This window comes from Podarcis raffonei, chromosome 11 (genome assembly GCF_027172205.1).
Source record: "Podarcis raffonei isolate rPodRaf1 chromosome 11, rPodRaf1.pri, whole genome shotgun sequence".
Lineage (NCBI taxonomy): Eukaryota > Metazoa > Chordata > Lepidosauria > Squamata > Lacertidae > Podarcis > Podarcis raffonei.
In genome coordinates, this window is record NC_070612.1 from 32,336,791 (window position 1) to 32,353,761 (window position 16,971).

The 16,971-nt window shown below is 42.4% G+C and overlaps 1 protein-coding gene across 2 annotated transcripts in view; it reads right to left on the reverse strand.

Moving 5' to 3' along the window:
- Positions 1-16,769, reverse strand: part of HAPLN1 (hyaluronan and proteoglycan link protein 1) — a 68,043-nt gene extending 51,274 nt beyond the window's left edge. The window contains exons 1-2 of one of the 2 annotated variants that reach the window (XM_053408713.1): positions 16,579-16,768; positions 16,134-16,424 (exon numbers count right to left, since the gene is read on the reverse strand). The gene's annotated coding sequence lies outside the window, so the exon portion shown is untranslated. Of the gene's footprint in view, positions 1-16,133; positions 16,425-16,578 lie in introns of both variants that reach the window. The other variant, XM_053408714.1, reaches the window with a different exon arrangement.
- Between the last annotated feature and the right edge of the window lie 202 nt (positions 16,770-16,971).

Below are 16,971 nucleotides of genomic sequence, written 5' to 3' on the forward strand. Positions count from 1 at the left end.
GTGCCTAGGTCAAACTCCTCACCCAACCCAGGAGAAGAGGGATTGGATTACTATGGCTCTCACCCAATAAAAATTAAATGAAGGAAGAATTATATTGCAGAAAAAAATAAAACATTGCAAATAAATGGCAGCAACAATTAACTAACAAAATACGAATTCTAACAAAGTAATACAATTAGCCTTTATTAAATACTTTGCCACTGGAAGAAATTAGGAGCTAATATATTCCATACACATGCTATTTATATTATAACATCCCTTTTCCTGCAATAGCGGAAGAGTGGCTATCCTGATTCCCATGCTAGACTGGCATATATTTAGGTGATTGCCTTGGTCATTGTTGCTCTGAGCATTTGATTATTTTTTTAAAAAAATGCATACCTGCAATTTTGAAATGGCAGCTGCAGATTCCTTGGAGGTGAAGCCTCCTATTTGCTGGTATCGCAAATTCACCTCTAAGAATCCTTAATCCCTGTGGCTGAGGGTTAGGAGACAGAAAAAGAATTGTATTTGGAATATCACTACCTTTGCCTGATAAGAAATTCTGCCAAAATTCCTGCTAGTATTAAATTGAAATCTGTATTTTAAGGATATCATGACCTTTCTAGTCCTTAACTTATCTATTTCATGCAGCTGTATCTTTGACTTATTCCTGTGTCATCTATATTTCAGGAAGAATAAAGAAGTTGCTTTTCCCAGAAGCATTCGAATTGGGCTCATTCAAATAATTATTCTGAGCTCCGCAACCATGCCAAGTAGTCAAGCATATTTACAGTCACTTTGAAGTTAAAGATTATCACCAGCTGCCCTTGTAAGTAGGGATGCTGCTTCACAGAGGGACAACACTAGAGGCTGAAGCCAAAACCTACCAATCAGAAGCTGCTGACTAGGTACTGTATTAGGCAGGAAGAAAAATCCTCCCTTCACTGAAACTTTTCTACTGTGTCATCAGTGCTTGATTCAAGCTTAAAGTTGCCAGTGTGGGACCCTTGAACCTGAAACTTCCATGCATTCATTAGCAATGTTTTTCTTTCTGTGTTGTAACTATCACACTAGTATCACAAACATATAGGATATGCTGTGTTTTTGGATAGCATTATCTTTTACATACTCTTGATGGGAGCAAACCTACATGTGCCCAATGCATATATTTCACTGACAATAAGCTGTGGTGTTTTAGATGTACTTCATTCTTGCACTTAGAAAGATACTGATCCCCCCCTCTGCCCCTTCATCAGTGGACAGGCTTCTTTCTTGCAAATATGGGAGGAGTCAAGTTAGTATTCCACTTTGCCCAGTTATTTGGAGCTGAGGGAAGGTGCTGTGCTTTCGGAGCAAGGGTGATGCTTCCTCTAGGTCTACAACTTGCAGCACTGGCGGTATCAGCATGGACATCGTTAGTCTGCATCTTTATGGAATTGTGAACTCCTCTCAAGGCATGGAGCTTACATCTGATAATGACAGGTTCCCCTCATCCTGTCAGTTCTAATTCAGTTCTGGCAAGGAATAAGCACATTAAACTGGGTCAACCAACAATGGTCATAGCTTGGACTCTTGCTCTGCCCTTTGAATACCTCTTCAGATAAAACAGATAAAACCACCTAAATAGGTCATTCTACCTATTGGAAGTGCAAGGGACGTGGGTGGCACTGTGGGTAAAACCTCAGCGCCTAGGGCTTGCCGATCGCATGGTCGGCGGTTCGAATCCCCGCGGCGGGGTGAGCTCCCGTCTTTCGGTCCCAGCTCCTGCCCACCTAGCAGTTCGAAAGCACCCCTAAGTGCAAGTAGATAAATAGGTACCGCTTTATAGCGGGAAGGTAAACGGGGTTTCGTGTGCTGTGCTGGCTCACCAGAGCAGCTTCATCACGCTGGCCACGTGACCCGGAAGTGTCTCCGGACAGCGCTAGCTCCCGGCCTCTTAAGTGAGATGGGCGCACAACCCTAGAGTCGGACATGACTGGCCCGTACGGGCAGGGGTACCTTTACCTACCTATTGGAAATAAGCCTCCGATGATTAGATCAGTATTACCTGATTTGAAATGAAGTGATGTGTTTCACACAAGACAGCATTTCTGAAAGGGCTAGAATACTCCCCCCCCCCGATAGTGAGAGACTATTGTCTATCTTTTATTCAAGTGACATTATCTCCTAATTTCCTCTAGACAACCTTTGGTTGTTGACAGCAATCCATTTTGAAGGATTGTAAACTCTGGATTTTTATCAGTCTGTTTCCTAAAATGCAGAATATTATAACAATGACTGTTTGGATAACATGAAAAATAGGATCACTTAAATTAATGGGTAAAACCTAGAGCTAGGAAGCAACCCTAAGAGAACATTAATGATTGCTGGATGTCAGTAATTTTGTCACTAATGTTGCCAATATTGTTGAGTCAGAGGTGTATCCTGGGTTGATACTGACTACAGCCAGGGTGGCTAAACTGTGGCACTCCAGATGTTGTTGGACTACAATTTCCATTATCCCTGATTACTGACCAGGCTGACTGGGCACCTCCAACAACTAGTTTGCTACTCTTGAACTAAGGGGCGTCTTACCCATAGGGGCTAGTGGCGCGGGGTGCCAGGGTGCCAAGTTCTGGAGGGCACCAGGGAAGAGGTGGAGGCTGGAAGCAGCGCCTCCTGGCATCAGCTCGCTGCCCTCGCCCGCCTCTGCCATGCAGCACTGAAGCAGCGCCGCGCCCGGAGCCTCTGTCTGCCATGGCCACCATGGCACGAAGTGGCCAGCAGAGTCAGGAGGTGCCACGTCCAGCCTCGACCTCTTCCCCGCCAGAAGGGCCGCCCTCCAACCATTGCCCACCTCCTCCAGCCCTGCTGGCAGCGCCATCCTCCCTAAGAAAAGGTGGACAACTCTGGGAAATGGGGGGCAGGGCGCTGGAGGGAGCTTTGCACCACGGCGCCGGATATGCTTAAGACAGCCCTGCTTGAACCAGAGAATACTGAAATGTTATTAATCAGATTCCATCCCAAATTAACAATCCTGCGTACCACAGATCATTACGCCCTGCTCCAGAGATAGTTAATGCCATTGCACTAATTAGTGGTGAAGTGCAATTAACTTAAACCCGCTAAATGCAATGGGCCTCAAGCGCAACTATCTTTTCATTGGGAATATCATGTTTTGATACTGGAGAAGCAATATTCTCCCCATTTCTGTGATGCAGCTTAAATTTTAACTTACCCTGCTATGACAACAGATAGCAGGAAGGAGATTTTGATTATAGTGGGTATTTCCCCCTTGTCTTCTAGTATTGATTGCAACCTCAAAGTTACTGCTTCACCTTGTAGGCAGTGTGAAGTTGAGAGGGATTATTAGCCTGTATATGCTATTAACTGTGTGACTCTAGGGCAACTAATTTGAGTTCATTAGACTCTATGTTGGAATGAACCTTCAAAGACATAAGATATTACTGTTGAAAATGTTCTGTTTTGAATGTGAAAAACAAAGTCTCATTTCTTAGCGAGTGGAATCTATGGCTAGGAATCGTCTTACTCTGTTTATCAGTGGAAACAAATCACGCAAATAAGCAAGTACACTGGCATAAACATTGCTAAAACCAGGTTTGAAGGCACACATTGCCAGAAATAACTGCTGAAGGGAGTTTATGAGTTAGCAAACATACTAACATAAGTCAAAAGAAATAACTGATGTGTCACAAACATCATTTACAAGAAAGGCAGAACAAATATATAATTGAAAATGGAGCTTGAAATGCCATCAGTTCATAACAAAACCTCAAGTCCAAGCTTTATTTAGACCAAGGTACTTTGAAGATGATTTATGCATTTCATGCAAACATATTTTTGCAGCTTGAAGTAAACACGAGTTGACTTTTTCCACTGGATAAACACCATAAACTATTCCATGGCATAAACATAAATTTATGGTGAATTGTTTTGTGAATGGTTCAAGCATCAAGATCATGAAATGCCGCATCCTAAAAGTCTTCAAAAATAAGGTGAAACCAGAATGTGGTTAAACATGTACAAATCTTGAAGGAGCTCAGTTTGTTGACTCCCATTACTCTCTATTTCCATTTTGAACCAGTCTCTGCACACATTCACCCAAATGCTGTGTTTGTCTGACTGTGTCTGATCTGCACAGTCTACAAGAAACACTCACATAAATCCGGAGATCCTGTAGTCCAGGCCAGAGGTAGCCATTGTGGTGCTTTCCAGAGGTTGTTGGGACACCAGAATGGCCAGTGGTCAGGGGTTATGGAAGCTGGAGTCCAACTATATCTGGAGGGGACCAAGTTGGTTACCCCTAGAGCACAGGTGCAATATCTTTCAATGGACCAAAGGAAAAACGAATTTTCCTGATTATACAGATGCAATGATGTATTGAGGATTTAATTATCTTACTTGTTCTGTCTTCCACATTTATAATCCACCTCACAGCTAAAAGCTAATGATGCAGTGTACAGCATGACTAAATGAGGTAAAATACAAATGATACATACTCAATAAACTAAAAACAGTAAGATCATTTCTGTAATTGTACAGTTAAAATTCCATAAAATGACTGTTAGGTTTCTGTGACTTAAGTAAAATTAACACTGTGCCCTAATTTTCTGGGAATTAACACTGTGCCCTAATTTTCTGGGAATTCTGAATTTTTTGTTTTCTGAAAAGCTCAACTGGTGTTTTCAAGCAGAAATGACAGTGTCAACTTTTATTGTATCATGCAATAAAAGAGCATGCCACTGGGTGGAAGCACAATGTACACTATTATATATAAATTAATAATGCAGAATTAACCAGAACATGCAGTTTGAATTCACCAATAATGATCATATCCCCATTCAGTTATTGCTTCTGATTTGCTACATTCATAATTTTGGATGAATATTATACAATTTTCAATTCAGCTAATAATGCCAAAAGTTTTTTTTGTTATTGTTAGGTACTTATATGTTCCTCATAACAAGGGTATGGTAGTCATAATAAGGATATGATAGTCAAACATTTTAAAACATGGAGAAAGAAAATAAAGACTGTTTTTTTCAATAGGGTAGTGCATGTTGAATTTTCCAAAATGTTCATGGATTTTTACAAGATGGTTTATTCTTCTAGCTCTTGTGTATGCTACAATTCCAAATAACCCCAAGCATAATGTTAAGTCACAATCACAAAAATGTTTTGTGAGTTGGACAAATAGCCCAGGATAGAACAGTCTCTCAAGACTGAGACATAAATTTCCAGCACCAATATTTTTCTTTATACCCAAGTACCGTATTTTTCGCTCTATAACACGCACCCGACCATAACACGCACATAGTTTTTAGAGGAGGAAAACAAGGAAAAAAATATTCTAAACGAAACAGTGGATGTATGATTTTTGTGCTTCATTCTGTGGCCACAGACATGTGATCTGACGGTGAGTTTGGGGTAGCCCAATGCAAAAATCCTGAGGATCCATGTGGATCCATGCTTTGTAACCACGTTTTTGCACCACTGCGGCCCCAGGCAACAGTGGGTGCGTGATTTTTTTGGTGCAAGATGTAGCCATGGACATGCTATGTGATCTGCTGGTGAATTTGGAGTGATACGTGTAAGCGGCTCCTCTCCTCTCCCGCTTTGCTCCTTTGAAGCAAGCAGGCTCTCTGTTCCTCTCTCCTCCCCACTCAGTGGCTCTTCTCCTGCTTTGCTGTTTCAAAGCGAGCCACGGAGGAGGGAAGGAAGGGGAACCATGGATCCTCTGCTCACGACTGCAGCAGACCCCCCCGCCATCCGTAGGCATTCGCTCCATAACACGCACAGACATTTCCCCTTACTTTCTAGGAGGAAAAAAGTGAGTGTTATGGTGCAAAAAATACGGTAACCTTAGGAGATGGGTAAATTGCTCAAATAAAAAAAAAATGTACAGCCCTTGAGAAAGGCTTTGGCTACTGGACCCACACATGACTGTTCCATTATAAGCAATGATGTTGAGGCACATGAAGTTCCTCTTAACATTATGCCCACCGATCAGGGGACGAGCAGGTGAGTCAAACGGTGTCACTGATTACTGTGGGGATCCTTTCTAGTACGTGCAAGTGTGAGCTATGCATGATAACATGATTTCCCTACAATCCATCCTCTATTCCTTTGAAAACAAATTCTTTTTCATTTTTAACCAAACTTTGGGTCCACCAACCCAATGAATTTACCAGTATCCCTTCAACACTGTAAAATCCATTCATATCCTAATGCCTTTCTCACGCTTCTCTGATATGTTGATCAAGTTCTGAAAAGCACATTTGTGTTTCTCTTCCAGGAATAGTTGTACAAAACCTGACACCATGTTTTGCATCATTTATTCATGGGACTGGTGTTTAAATGAATAGGTTTGCATTGTGATGTGAGCTTTTCGGAAATGAGCTTTAAAACAGTAACAGTTGGTACCAGCCTCTAGCCATGCAAACAATGAGGTACCAGTTGCGAATCAATGGGAATCTATGGCCAGTATGCAAAGAACCATAAGTCAGCAATAGTGTACAGGCTAAAACAATAGGCTCTCAATCAGGAAGAACAGCAAAAACAACCTCCATGTTCTGAATGGTTTGTTTTCAGATAAAACCATTATGCATTCTGTACAAGCATATAACTACATATGCATATGGATGTGTATGTCTGTATAGTGGACATAAAGAGATAGCATTAATAAGAAACCTGAATTAGGCAAGGAAGATATATTTGTTAATATCATGCTTTGATATCAAAGTAGTAGAGAATGCAAAAGCTCTTAGGTTCAGATTTCCAGATAGGGATGTAACTGACTTCTGCTTGAGACTGGAAAGCAAGACAATACTAAGCTAGATGGAAAATTGGTTTAGCTCAGAATAAAGTGCCTTCCTGTGTTCTCATGAGACACTGTAAATCCTTAAAATTCTCTAGTACTACAAGCCTTGTATAATTTGTACCATATTGAACTCCTTAGATATTATTATGATGATATAAATGAACTAGTGATTATGATTATATTCTACCACAAGGCCTCCACTTTATGGTTGTGAAATACAGACCATTCTAATCTGAAGCACTGTGAATTGCCACTGCATTCTCACTTTAGCCTCTCCACCTGCTCTCTCTGTAGCATGCAACACTCAAAAAAGAATCTCCATAGTGACACACACTATATAGCTACCATGCAGTGGCTTCCCATATGGTGCTTGTAACTCATTGGTCTGACTTGTATCAAGCAGTGACTCTATATTAAGTGTTTGGATAAATATATCTCATCTGAGGCTTCATACCTGAAGTGGCAAAATATGACCAAGGAAGCCAATATGCCCAAGCTTTTGCTGCACACCACACATCACCATGTTAATCCTATATTCGTGCTAAGAACATAGGAAAAGCCCTGCATCCTGTTCCCACAGTGGCCTGTGCAAAGCCCACTGGCAGGACAGGTAACCTGACAGCACTCTCCCTGCTTGTGCTCTCCAGCAATTCATGCTTCTAAATCTCTGTCCCTCCCCCAAGCTAGCATTTGTTTCTTTTGCTACTCAACAATCTGCTATGCACACATTTTATCTACCTTGTCTCCACTGTCATTCTGTTAGCCTTTAAAATAATTAAGAGATTTTGTTAATGGAATGCTGTGGCAAGATAATAGTCCCTTGCTACTAGATAAAATGTCAATTTGACATTTATTTTCTAAGCAGGAGGCAAGTATCTGGTAACAGTCTCCTGAGCTATTAATTTTGTTTCTGTTAAAGATCTCTTGTCTCCACCCATGAACTATGAAATCATATATATATATTGGCCCCATTATCTGCTTGCATTTTATGAAGCACAGTTGCATTTTGCAAATTTCACCTTTCTCGTGAGAAAGGAAAGCTCTTGCTTACTTCAGCCATTAGCTCATACCTCATACCAGCAGCTTATTAAAGTAATATTTCACATAGCTCTGGGTTTTGGTTTTAAAAATGTTTTCCAAGCACTCAGAATGGTCTTCAGACGGATTGTTCCTACTGCCTCTTTTACATGTTTGGTTTTAGTGCAATCAGTAATGTTCAGGATTTCCTCTGTTGTATTAATTAAAGGAAAGCTACCTGTTTTGAAGCTGAGTAAAGGGGGCAAGGAATCTTTTCACATAGTGGCAGTGTTGCTGTTTCCTTCATCTCCCCATCCCATGTGACCAAAATCCAAATTAAACTTGTGATGTTTTGTATTTTGCAAGTATTGCTGAATCTTAGTATTGAAAAAGAGCTTCACAGGCCACCTAGCCCTGTCCCTATAGAATGATAGAATAGTTTATATATAAAACAATTATCCATAGGCTTACTATAAATGAGAAGGGAGTCATAAAGTGTCTACATTAAGAAACTCTAATAACCCCATACAGTGGTACCTCGGGTTACAGATGCTTCAGGTTACAGACTCCACTAACCCAGAAATAGTACCTCAGGTTAAGAACTTTGCTTCAGGATGAGAACAGAAATCACGCGGTGGCAGCGGGAGGCTCTGGAGCCAAGTGAGGATTCCCAGGTAAGATCCTCCCTCTATTGTGTGGGCAGGTAATCCCTCCCCTACCTGGACTGGTCTCCTTGGCAACGCTTCCCCCAGGTGGGATTGGGCAAATGACTGAGGTAGGCGGAGACCCCACGTATCCCACCTGAGGGAAGGCAAGGCCAAGCCTAAGCTATTGGAGCCGCTCCAGATCCAGGGGCTGCACGCGTCCACGCAAAGGGCGCCCCCCGTTTTTAAGTGGGGAGCGGTCATTAGCTAAAGTGGTACCTCAGGTTAAGAACAGTTTCAGGTTAAGAATGGACCTCCAGAATGAATTAAGTTCTTAACCAGAGGTACTACTGTACTTGCCTTGCACCCCTGTATGGCTTCTAACCAACAGGAGGATCCTTCACAGCTGTAGCTTCTTTCTAGTATTTCCTGCTCTCCGAAGCCTCCATTTGTTGCTATAGCCTGTGAAGACTGTTTACTAGGTGGGATTCAGTTGAAGATGCAGTAGACTTCAGGGGTAGCCCCAGAACTGCAGAAACTGCCTCCCTCAAGTTGTGTCTTGCCCCAACTGCACAGGCATCTAGGTGAGCGCTAAAGACCTTCTTCTTCAATGCTGCCTTTTATTGAGTCATAATTAACTAAGGTGCTACAGAGCAGCTTTGTAATTATTCCTGTATGCTTGCTAATGTGGCTGTTAAATCTTTTTATCATGCCCTGCTCCCGTGTGAACGCTGTTTTGTTGTAGCTCTAAAGAGCAACTAAAATACTTTAAATACACGAATAGATTTATAGATAATTGCATAACTCATAACCTATGAGTTGGAGAAGGCCTTTTAGGCCATGTAATGTCCAACCCTTTCTGGATGCAGGAAATCTGGAGCTTCTGCATTCCCAACCCATGGCTGCTGAAACTCTGCTTGAAAATTTCTCCATTGAGGAAGAGCTTAACAACTCTCTAGGTGTTTGGTTCCATTATCAAATTTCTCTTCCTGGGCAACTGAAGTGTGTTAGATCTAGTTCTGCTTTCTGCAGCAGCAAAAAACAAATCTTTGCCCTCTACCATGTAATAGACAGTCAGAGTTCTCTTCTCCTAGCTACAGATCCATCAACATCTCCTCATGGAGATTGTTTTCCACACCACTGGCCAACTTCATTGCCCTCCTCTGATTCTGTTCAGATTTGCCTGTATCAAATTGGGCTGTTCATAAATTAAAAGGGGCGAGTCTAGAAGATTATGCCCATTATAAAAACCAGGATTTGGCCTGGTTTGTAGCCAAGTTTACCACGCCAGGAAATGAAAGGGGAGAGGAAATATAACATAGCATGCACGTTGACAGAATGAAGAAAACAGGAGCAAAATCAGAGAAGGAGGAGAGAAGAAAAAGAGGTGACAATGATTGGAAAGAGAGGAATAATCTTGGGAAATGCTATAAAGGTGGTTAAGCCTTTTGTCTGCAAAGTTTGAAAGGGGAACACAATTATTTTTGACAGGCATTGCTTTCATTTTTGCGATGAAGTTTTGAAAGAATTATTGGCATTAGCTCTGATCGTTGGCATTTTTTATATGAATGTCTAAAACTTGATTCAGATAGAGCCATTGCTGTTACTGTATGTGTGGTGTGACTTAAACCCTTGGAATTAGCAACAGAACAATAAATGCCCTGCTTCGTTAAACTAATGTTATTATTAGTGGAAATAACTGTAATTTCTTGAGGAAATAAAGCCAGTCAGAGCTGTTAATTACTTGTTAAGAGTTCGTTTATATGCTGGATTGGCTACAGAAGTGTGGAAATTTTTTTTGAGGAAAAACGTGTTTTTTAAAGGTAGTAAAATCCTGTCAGATCCACTAGGTGGCACATGATGACCATGGTTAATACATTATACTGCCACAAAACCTCCCATTCATGTCATAAATAAAGACCAGCATTATTAATTTATACCATTGCATCCACTCTGCCCCCAATATTTGTTTAGCCAGCTGTTTCCTCTAATCCTGCTTAAGCACCATTGACTAAAATTCCAAATACATTTGGGGTGGGGTTCCCCCCCCAAAAAAAGAACATTTTGTTACCTACAAATTACAAGCTGCCTTTTCAAGCACATGCCTGCATGTAGCACTTGCAAGCTGTGAAGCCAGAATGTCTGACAATTCCTTAGTAGAAACACAAAAGGTTTGTGAGCTGAAAATGATTCAATTAAACACCTTACAAAATTGAAAAGGCTTTTTAACATATATTTTGACAGACAATATTTCTGATTTTCAAATGTCAAATAAATAAAAAGTGAATCTACCGGTACTTTCAGTGTTTTAAGGCATTTTAATTGTCACTTGAGCAGAGAGGCAAATATTATTGCAGATGCTTTTAATTCTTCCCTTGGCTTGCAAGCCAACTCTGAACAATCTTCAGGTCTTTGATCCTAGTGATACATATAGGAAGAAAGCTTCACTGAACTGTTGGGAAGCGGGGAGAAGACAATCTGGAAGCTATGTTGCACAAGTGGATTTCCACTGCACAAGTGAGTGGACATCATTGAATGGATTTTTGGCACAACGTATTCCATCATTATTTTCATCAGAGCTTATTTTCATCATAGAGAATTCAGGACCAAAACTTTAAAAGGCACAATAGCATGAACAACAAAAGGTTTGTGTGCCATTTTTCTCCTTTTACAATTGTACTTGTAGAGCTTGTTCCAAGTACTGACTACTCAGTCTTGTGACTTAGAAATGAGCTACATTATTGGTATGTTTAGAAGGCTATAGAATAAGTTGCCAGTCAAGATAGGACTCAAAACCTAACCCATGTAACAGACTAGTCAGTCTAGAAGCAGAATACTGTCTATACAGCAGAATCTTTCAGGGTACAGAACAGGATGCAGAAAATGTGAAACAAGTCATCTTAGGGCAAAATGTGTATTTGCGCCTGCCTGCCTGCCCATTAATGTAGGGGCAGCCCCTACAGACAGGCGGGTGCAAATCCACCTTTTGCCCTAGTGGACATTTCCCCCTTTAAATGCAGTGTTTTCCAAATCCACAGAAAGCCTGAAATGGCCACAATAGAAAACCCTGCATTTAAATGGGGGTGGGGAGAGGAGGTCTGGTGCAGCACTGGGATGGGGGAGGATATCATTTGGATGCTCCAACATTAATGAAAAAAGAGTCAGGAAGGTAAAAATACACATTTAGCTCTCATGTGGACAAGGCCTCAGACTGTGAACTTTGGATATGGGGAGGGGCAAGCTCAGATTCCACATACTGCTTTTATTGCCCATACACCCCTTTCCTTTGGTGTTCCATCTCCTTCAGCCACCCTCTTCCACCACATACTTCCTAGACACTGATTGTAATAATAGCGTGTGTAGTTTAGATATACTCTTTTAGTGTTAAGAAGTTGGTAATGACAGGTCATGTGGACGAGAAGTGTGGAGCAAGCACACTTCTCCCACTGGTGGCTATAGGTTTGGGGGCAGACAAGAGGTAAGCAAGCACATGCATGCATATTCATTCTTCTGAACAAGAAGTATTTTCCTACACACTGGAAAACTGATGATATGTACAATAATTCTGGTCTATACACTTGTGCATAGATACCCAGTTATGATTTTCTGATAAGCATTTATGAATCATTGCACTGGAAAAATTAACACATGGTGTGGTTTTCAGAGTCACAAAAGGCCAATGCCAGAAGCTGTCAACTTTTGGCCAGAGTCCAGAGACTCATTAAAGAGTTTGGGGGCCCACAAACTCGCTTACAAGGTTTTGCTCCCCAGCAGCTAAGCAGATAAGTCATCTTCCTGTGTTCCCTACACATTGAAAACTATTTAGAATGCAGAATTACTGTTTGGAGCATTGCTGGAATGAGGTGCCTCCCTCCCCATGATCTACAACACAGCCCTAATGTATCCAAACAACTGCCGTTCTTCCTCATGTTCCTCTTGGTGCATTTGAGGAACCTACAGTACTTCAAGGAAAAGGAAGGAGTGGTTATTTTTTTCCCTTTTTTGTGGCCTCTTTTTTACTGTTTTGATTACTCTTTTTCCCTCCAAGCACTCCCCCACCTACCCAGTTTTTTGCGTATTCCCTCTGTCAGGTGATGATGTGGTTGGATAGGACAGGAGTGATGTTCGCCAGCACAGGTGTGGTCTGTGGTCTCCTAGTGTGAATTTAGGTTGGGGTTGGTTATGACTAACATTGGGAAATGTGACTAATGCTGTGGCGACACCCTGTTAGAGAAATGTTAGATGAGAAACAGAACAGGCAACTCTGCATCACCTTTGCACACACTGAGGATGAGGAATGGTTGGCAAAGCCAATAGGCTGACTGTTAAGTTTTTGTACCCCTGATGGGCCCACCAAATGAAATTCTGCTTTAACTCTTTCCTGGTCCAACCAACCTGGTCAGGCCCTGCTGTAACAGAAAGTGAGACTAAGCCTATGAGCATCATGTCACAGGACAGAGGATTCTGGGGCAGTTTCATACTTCTCTCACATGTCATTTTATAACCATGGCTCAGCTTTCTAACCCATCCTCCCATGAAGTGTCCTTAAAATGCTAGTGTTGGTCCAATCAATTATAAGCTCAAATTCCACTAAACTATGGCTTACTATTAGATTTCTACTTTATGGGCCAAATTCTGCCTACACTAATTTGTATTCTTTACAGTATTTGTCACCCTAAGTTTGAGTACCATTGCACTGATTCCATTAGAATAGGACACTATTCTTTACATTGCTTATCTTCTCATGAACTTCTGGTTCTTCTTTTTACCATTTTTTAAATTTTCTTTCCTGAATCAGAATATAGATACAGTGGGGCTAAATTGCTACTTTACAACAACAAGGTCTCTCTCCCCCCCCCCCGACCCACTTTTTAAAAAACTTCATATTCAATGTAAACTTTTTGGGCATTAAGGCTAATTAGAAAGACAATCCTCTTGGCACCTATGTGCCACACAGAGCAGATGTTTCTTCATTGCACCACTGAAGGTTTTAGAACTTGTTTCTTTGAAGGAGACATTTCTTCAATACTGAATTTGAGCTTGTTGTTTTATTTTGCAAGGCTTGTCAGTTTAAGAGTATGCATTGCAGTTTAATAGTTCTTGCTCACTGAACTGAAGCGAGCTGGGCCATCAGATGCTGGCTGAATATCAGCCTCCACTAACAACACAAAGCTGATCCCCGCTAACATTTTAAGCTTATTTCCTCATCACCTTGATGTAGATCATTGCTTGTATAGTGCTAAGATAAACGGGGTGGGGGGAATCCAGGGAATTTTACTTTGCGTCCTGCTTCAGCACTTTTGGAAAGAAATGTGCTGGAATAGAAACCCCACCTATTATTCAAACATTGGACGAGTTCCACTCTCTAATTCTGCCTTCCTGGTCTCCCACCCCAGCTCAGTACAGCAAAACTAAGAGTCAGCGTGACTTGGAGAGTAACACCCACTTACCTTCATGCTTAGAATTAAGCACTTTCAAAATGTGCTGGTTTCAATGGAAGAGTTAGTCAAATTCTTGAAACTAGTGCAACTGAAAAAAGACACAACTTTGCTGAAATGTGCCCTTTTTGTGCTGTTCAGCACAACTGAATGAGTTTCAAGAATGCACAAGAAAAAAATGTAATGCATTTGCAAATCTGAAAGTGCTAAATATATTGAGCTAAAGAGATCTCATGCATCTAGGCCTGGCTTAAATTTTACTCCATTTTAACAGCTCATTGTGTCAGCCTGTAACTTTAATATGCAAAAAACCCGACTTTTGAGAATATAGTTATTTGAATGGCACAATAATACCAACCAATTCCTTCATCCTCTGGGAATGTGCATTACAAGGCACATTGCATCACATCATATATAATTTGTCCAGAGCAGAATAACTGAAGCTCTCATTTTGCTACCACCTTCTTGCTTTTTACTCTCACTGAAAGTGTTTCAAATTGAAAATATTAAACTCACTGTTATTAACTTTTCCATTAAGCTCTTATCACAGAGTGTAACATATGTGTTTCATTTCATGTAATTCTTTTTTTTCAACTGATGTTTAGAATTCAGGGAAACTATGTTGGGATTTATTTGATCTTTATAACAACCCATTGAAACTATATACATGCCTTTTCCACTTTGAAAAATCCAACCAACAACATATGTGGACTTTCTAGAGATTATAATCATACATACATTAATCTCATTTACACATTGCTTGCTGTATAACACACTACTGATTCCAAGACCTGCATCTACCCAACTCTTGCAAAACTGTCAGTTTTGGAATGTGTGTTTCGTACTATTATTATCATGAAAGCAAAGCAACAGCAACAAATACTTTTTTAGGGTTCTTGAGGTAACACTGCCGTGAGTCTACTACTATCATCCAATAACAGCCTTTTGATAATTTATTTAAGTTTTGATCATAAGTAACTCAGTGCTGGAAAAATATGCAACACATTTGGGACTAAACCATTATGCCATTTTAATGTGTTGTGGACAAATACATTGTGGAGGCTACAGTCATCCCTAAAGTGCAAGGGAGGATGGCACTTGCTGGAAGTGTAAACTTCTTCATGCCCCTTTCATCCTTTTCATACATGTTCAGGAAAGGTACTTATCCATGCAGCCCTTCCTTCTCCCATGAAAAGCTGCCAACTGTAGGGGGCTAACTCATCTTGGTGACAAACCAAGCTAGGGACTTCCACTCGTTGAAAGCTTTGCACTCTCAGGAGGATTGTCATTGCAATATAATTTATTCATCCAGATTAATTACCTCTTGTACTGAGGTACAAGATCACCCTATCATACTGGCATGAATGGAAATCCCCCTTCCCCCAGTGTGGGAAATGAAGAAGAGTGGTGGCTCTTCTAGACTCAGGGCTCCCAGCCAGGTGTGAAATTATGCATGTTCCTTCAGAGATGTGAAAGTTCACTAGGGTTCCTGTTTCTTTCCTTCCATTCTGCCTCCTTACATGTCCATCACTCGGTGTGCTGCCCTTGGTTCCTCTTGCCGAACCAAAACGCTCAAATTATTTTAGCCCTTGCATTAGGAAGTCGACAATTCCTGTTGCTTCCATTGCTGTTGCTGTGGTAATAAATGTGGTCAATGTGAGCAGTGGCAATGGCTAATCATATTTGACACCCCATTTTCATCTCTCAACACTACCTGAGATTCCTCAGAAAGCTATCCTACGCAGGGAGGGATGGGGCATAGAACTGTGGTTGGAGTTGGAAGGAACCCTGAGGATCATCTAGTCCAACCCGACGTGATGCTGTCATCCATCAGCCCCAGCCAGCATGACCAATGCTCAGAGGTGATGGGAGCTATAGCCCAACATCATAAAGATGACCACTAGTTCCCCAGCCCTGAAATACAGGTTTGCCTAGTGGTAAAGATTTCCCCAGCACAGAGCTGAGGCGAGTTGCATCTGTTTAATTCCTGCCTGTCTTTGTATCTGTTAAAAGCCAGAGGAGCTGTCAGAAGGGGCGGGCGGGATGGCAACCCCTATTCCCTGAGCGCTCCACGCCTCACACCAACGGAGAAAAGTTGGTTCCAAGTCCTCCCTCACACGAAGTTCGAGCATTCCCAGGAAAACTGGCGCCTTCAGATTATGCTCTATTGGTTGAGAGCAGCTTGACGGGACTCCCTCTCTCCCTACCTTTCCCCCCTCTTTTTTTTTTTACCTTTCTCAAAGCTCCAAAGCGAAGATGCCTCCCCTCAAAAAAGCAAAATAAAGTCTCGCGACGTTGGTCCCTGAGCGCGGCGGGCTCTGCGGTGGCCGCTGGCCTGGCGTCGTTTCTGCGCGCGCTCTGGCTCGCGCGCGGGGAGCCTGTGAGGGCGAAAGTCCCGATCCAGGCGAGAGGAGCGCGTGAGGCGGGAGAGCGAGCGAGCGAGCGCCACTCTCGGTCGAGAAGGCACCACGTCAGACGGGAAGGACGTTCCCCAGAAAGCTCGGCGTGAGCTCCGTTCAAAACCTCAGGAGCGAAGGGGAAGAAAAGTCGAAAGCAAAACACACACACGGAGAGAGAGAGAGACACCCACAGAGTGTCCGGCGCAACAGCGTCTCTTCACACAGTGGCCTCTTGTCCCTGCTGCCCCCGTGTCCTGACTGACGCCCTCGCCACTTACCTCAGGGTCTCGCTAGGTGCCCTGCCCTCTTGGCTCCGCCGCCTCACAACTCCCCTCACGCCACCCGCGCCCACGCCCCGGCTTTGCCCAGCGAGTGGAACAAGTTGTCAAGAGTTTCCCTGTGTGAAGGGATCGCGGCGGGGCGAAGGACCGACACCTTCTCAGGAACACGATACTCCGTGGGCTCTGCCCTCCTCCTGACGCCCCCACCCCCTTCCCCCTCTTTTTGGGATGGTGTCTTGGAGCAGATCAAGAGCGGGGGGAAAGGAAGAGGGGAGGGAGAAAAACGCCGAGGAAATTCTGAGAACTAACGGAATCCCGTTGGTTTACCCAGCGAGTCTCCCAGCAACTGGCCCCACACAGGAACATGTAGGATTAAGGGCGCGTGCGATC